Source organism: Echinops telfairi, unplaced genomic scaffold (assembly GCF_000313985.2).
Source record: "Echinops telfairi isolate 266 unplaced genomic scaffold, ASM31398v2 ScPeMD7_7459;HRSCAF=8497, whole genome shotgun sequence".
In the NCBI taxonomy this organism is placed as follows: domain Eukaryota; kingdom Metazoa; phylum Chordata; class Mammalia; order Afrosoricida; family Tenrecidae; genus Echinops; species Echinops telfairi.
The window spans coordinates 4,086,463-4,091,355 of record NW_022111359.1 but is presented as its reverse complement, the minus strand read 5'-3'; positions in this window follow the sequence as shown (position 1 = coordinate 4,091,355).

The following is a 4,893-nucleotide window of genomic DNA, read 5'->3' as shown; positions in this document are numbered from 1 at the left end:
CTGCCTATCCACCCACTCATCTACTAATGCACATTCATCCATGCTTTCATTGATTATGCATATCTACATACTAAAAGATATATTATTATGTATATTCATTTATCCACTCACCCATCTTTCCATTCATCCACCCTTCCATCTACCTATCCATCCATCAACCCACCCACCTACCATCCATTCATCCAACTATCTTCTCATCCATCCATCCATCCATGCATCCGTTCATCTATCCACCCACCAATCCAACTATATACTAACTTGGCCCACTGGAAGAGACCCATATTTGTGCCCATCCCAAAGAAAGGTGACCAACAGAATGCTCAAACTAGAGAACAGTATCATTGATATTACACACAAGAAACATTTTGCCGAAGATCATCCACCAACGGTTGCAGCAGCACATTGACAGGGAGCTGCCAGAGGTTCAGGCCAGATTCAGAAGAGGACGTGGAACAAGGGGTCTCATTGCTGATGTCAGATGGATCTTGACTCAAAACAGAGAATATCAAACAGTCGTTTACTTCTGTTTCATTGACTATGCCAAGGCATTTGACTGTATGCACCGTAATAAACTATGGATAGCCTTAAGAAGAATGAGAACTCCAGAAAACTTCATTGTATTCATGAGGAACTTGTACATGGACCAGGAGGGCGTTGTCTGAACACAACAAGGAGATACTGCCTGGTTTACAATCATGAAAGGTGTGTGTGTGTGTGTGTGTGTGTGTGTGTGTCAGAGTGGTATCTTCTCACCATACTTATTCAATGTGCATTCTGAGAAAATAATGAGAAAAAATTGGCTTACATGAAGCATAATTAGCATCAAAAGCAGAGGAAGGTTCATTAACAACGATATGCAGATGACACAACCTTGCTTGCCGAAAGTGGGGAGGACTTCAGTGAAGCACTTGCTGATGAAGATCGAGGATGACATCAACTCAATGTCAAGAAGACTCAAATCCTTCAATGACGGACCAATAGGTAACATCGTTGTGGCGGTTACATAATCTGGTGTCAACTTGCGAAGGGGTGGAGTCTAGCCTGTCAATCAGGTCGCAGCCTGATGGCCTCATTTGGAAGTGCCATGGAGATAGCTCGCTGGAGGCCAGATACACACAGACTTTCTGCTTCGTCTCTCTGCTGACAAGACACATGGAGCTATGCAGATGGTGTGAGAGCCCTGGAGCTGGAGGAGCCACGTGGAGACCCACGCCAGCATTGAGATGCTTCCATTGCCACTGGATCCACAAGACTTTCCACCCACTGGCCTGTGATCTTCCTGCATTTGGTGTCATTGTGTGTTTTGTGTGAGTCTGAAGAGGAATTTATAGATTGCTATCGGACATATGGGCTAATAGCAGACTTATGGACTTGATCTGGACTGGGCTGGGATGTCTTCTTAATATACAATTGATATAAAGCTCTTTCTTACACACACGCGAGTGTCTATGAATTTGCTTCTCTCGTCCACCGGGACTAACACAATCATGAGAAATGGAGAAAAGGTTGAAGTTGTCAAGGATTTTGTCTTACTTGGATGCACCATCCACGCTCGTGAAAGCAGGAGTCAAGAGATCCAAAGACGAGTTGCATTGGGCAAATCTGCTGCCCAAGAGCCCTTCAGAGTGTTGAAAAGCACGGGTGTTCACTTTGAGGACTAAGGTGCGCCTGACTCAAGCCGTGGGGTTTCCCATCGCTTCAGACGCATGTGCAATCCGCACAACGAATGAGGAAGGGTGCGTTGCATTGTGGTGCGAGCAGACAGTAAGCTGGAGGGGCAGCGCAGGGGAAGAAGTGGATGGACACCGTGGCTGCAACAATGGGCTCGGGCAGAGGGACCATTGTGAGGATGGCGCAGGACCGGGCAGTGTTTCCTTCTGTGGGTTGCTGTGGGTTTGAACAGATTCAATGGCACCTAACAACAAAACAACTGATCAATCCATTCTTCCATCTGTCATAGAGCCTTTCTTCCACTCACCATCCATCCTTCTATCCATTCACCCCCCACGCACCTGTCCATTCATCCACCTGTCCATCCTCCCAACCCAGCCATTCGTCCATCTCCGCATCCACCCACTCACTCATCTGCCCATCCACACCACCACCCACCCATCCCAGTGTCCGCTCAACCACCTCTCTCTACCTTCTGCCCACGCATCCATCTGCTCACCCACCCACTCACCCGCTTGCGGCATGCAAAAGGGTTTTCCCCCAGCTTGTCGCCCCCAAATAGATGCCAGACCTAGGACGCTGCTTGTATCACAGTGGTTCTCCACCTGCCTAATGCCGTGACCCTGTAGTACAGGTCCTCATGTGGTGGTGACGCCCCATTCATACAATTATTTTCGTTGCTACTTCATCACGGTCATTTTGCTACTGTTATGAATCATTCGACCCCCAAAGGGGTCTTGACCCAGTGGTTGAGAACCGCTGTTGGATCATGTGGTAAATGACTGTACACTTGGTGGTCAACACAAGCCGCTTAGAGGTTAATCCCCCTGAGGGTTATCAGTCACCTAGAGCAATCGGACTGTATAGTCTGTCCCACGCTAAGTAGGGCCCACTCCCTTCTGATAAGGATAGTGGATTGCTTCCCTGAAGGAGAGCCCAGAGACAAGGTAGAGCCCACTCAAGGGTGACCAAGGTTAAGCTGCCAGCTTGAGTCAAGGGTCCGCCCATCTTGTCACATGCGTGCCCCTCATCCCTCCCCTTCCTATTGTGTGTACACCCCTAGCTCATCCCCTTCCTGTGATGCGTATGCCTATCGTACAGCCCCTTTCTGTGACGTATGTGGTTACCTGTAATCAGGGGGGCTTGCACGCCCCTAAGTATATAGAGACCTTGATCAGAAATAAAGAGGCTCTCTTCCCTCTCCCCACCTGCTCTCTGTGGGGACCTGGCTGCAGAGATCATGGCCGTCCAGGTGAGCATGCCACCATGAAATGTGTCTGACGCCTTGATTTCATCTTCTCTGCGACCTCTCCTGTTCGCTATGGCTTTACTACGATCTTCATATACGATCACCAACGGATCCCCCACGATTGTCAGAGGCTGGTTACTCTGACACCCGCTCACTAACCTATCCACCCCCTCGGTCTACCCATTTGCTCTGCCTGACCACGAGCCCACTCTGCTTGGTGACCCAGGAAGACCGAGCGGCTCAAGGTGGCAAACACGCGCTGGGCTCCCGTGGTGTATCACTTCCTTCCTGCATCTTAACCCATTTGAGCCTCCATTTCCTCTCGGGGAATAGCAGCACCGCAGAACTCATGGACTGAGTTTGGGGGTGCTGTCGTAGAAGCCATGACTCCCCAGAGGCTGTGGGCTTGGGGCGTGGGGATGTAGCACCCTTTTCTCTTTCTCCCCTCCATGCCCAATGAAGCTCCCAACCTCTGTGCTGTGTGCCACCAGGCAAGGAACTAAGCCTCTCTGTGCTTCGGTGTCTTGCCAGGTGGAGGTGTGATGCTGGCCTGATCTTCCAGGAGGTCAGTGGGGAGGGTTCCGTGAGATACTGCCCAGGACTGGAGTGCAGGGGTGTCTGAGAAATGTTGGCTCTTCAGCTCAAATGGAGAAGATGCAGTGGCTGGTGAGGTTTCGTCCTTGGACTTGGGGGGCTCTGAGGGTCAGATGCTATCTCCAGATACTCCACTGAGGACTCCCCGTGGGAATAAAGAGAGTCTGTTTCTACCTCCTTCTGTGCACGTGTGGGGCCTCTCTCCTGGTAGGGGGCACGCTTGGGGCCATCCCAAGCTGGCCTCCCTCTTTCTGCCTTTAGTGGTGGGTGAGGACGGCAGATGTTGGAACAGCCTCACCAACGTAAAAGTTGCTTCATCCCAAAGACGAGTAACTGGCAAACCAGGGTTTCTTCATGCCCAAACTGGGCTAAATCTCCGAGCCTGGGCTGAGCCCCATCTCAGCTGAGCCCTCACCCCTGGCTGGACTCCCAACTCCGAGCTGAAACCTCAACCCCAAGCTGAGCTTCCACCAGGGACTGAAGCCCCTAACCCTGCAGGGCTACAACTTCCCACCGTGGGGAAGGACTGGGCCAGGAGATGCTGCCCGCTGGGCCCTGTCTGCCCATGAGAGGGGGAGACAGCTTGGCTGTGGAGGACAGAGGCTGCTGGAGGTGGGGATGGAGGATGGCAAGGACAAATGGCGGGTCCAGGAAGAGGGCCTTCCAACAGCCCCTCCCATGTCTTTCATGCCTGCAAAAGGTGCCCGTGGGCACCTGAGTCAGGGCCTGTTCCTCTTCTGCCCACAGCACTCCAGACTCCCATGCCCTGCACTGTCCCCTCCCATTCATTCTTCAGCTCCGGGCTCCCTCCACTCCAGCCACAAGGGCCTCCTTGCTGTTTCCCACCTGGCCAGGCCTGGTCCTGCGCCAGGCCTTTCTGCGGCTGGGTGGCCTGCTCCGCTGGATTGAGGCAGGGATCGTCCACGCCCCCCGCCCTCAAACGTTGTCCAGGGCACAGAATACCTGCTTGCCCACCCCAGGTGCTCCAGGCTTCCTGTGGCCACCTGTCCTCAGCCCAAGCCTGCCCCTAAACAGGACACACCGCACATGCACTCTATCAGACACACTTGCACGCTCACATGCCCCAGAGGGCCCACACACATTCACACAGGCACACACACATGCCCCAGAGGGCCCACACACATTCACACAGGCACACACACATGCCCCAGAGGGCCCACACACATTCACACAGGCACACTCACACACACAGCCCGAGGGCCCACACACATTAACACATGCACACAACCCAGAGGGCCCACACACATGCACACTCACACATTCACGCATGCACACTCACACACACACAGCCCCAGAGGGCCCACAGACATCCACACATGCACACTCACACACATGCCCCAGAGGGCCCACACATTCAC